Source organism: Myotis brandtii, unplaced genomic scaffold (genome assembly GCF_000412655.1).
Source record: "Myotis brandtii unplaced genomic scaffold, ASM41265v1 scaffold975, whole genome shotgun sequence".
NCBI lineage: Eukaryota > Metazoa > Chordata > Mammalia > Chiroptera > Vespertilionidae > Myotis > Myotis brandtii.
This window is the reverse complement of record NW_005372049.1, coordinates 256,056-256,408: the sequence shown is the minus strand read 5'-3', so window position 1 is coordinate 256,408 and position 353 is coordinate 256,056. Positions and strand designations below refer to the sequence as shown.

Here is a 353-nt window from a genome sequence, read left to right as displayed (position 1 = left end):
TGCAGCGCCTCACACAGCACAGGAGCCCCCAAAAGATGTGGGCTCGGGCCTGACGCCCACTTTTCCTTTCCCTTGTAAGAGATGGAGGGGCGCCCGGCTGGTGTGGCTCAGTGGTTCTGCGTCGACCTATGAACCAGGAGGCCACGGTTCGATTCCCGGTCGGGGCTTGATCCCCGGTGTGGGGCGTGCCGGAGGCAGCCGATCGATGATTCTCTCCCATCATGGATGCTTCTCTCTCTCTCTCCCTCTCCCTTCCTCTCTGAAATCAATGAAAAGAAAAGAAGGTGGAGGGCCCTTGAGACAGTCCCGCCCCCAGCCCTGTGCCCCCAGGACTCCCAGGGCCCCAGGGTCCC

At 62.0% G+C, this 353-nt stretch overlaps 1 protein-coding gene across 1 annotated transcript in view; it reads left to right on the top strand.

Moving 5' to 3' along the window:
• TNNI1 (troponin I type 1 (skeletal, slow)) overlaps positions 1-353 on the top strand; it is a 32,146-nt gene that overhangs the window by 370 nt on the left and 31,423 nt on the right. The gene's annotated exons all lie outside the window — the stretch shown is intronic.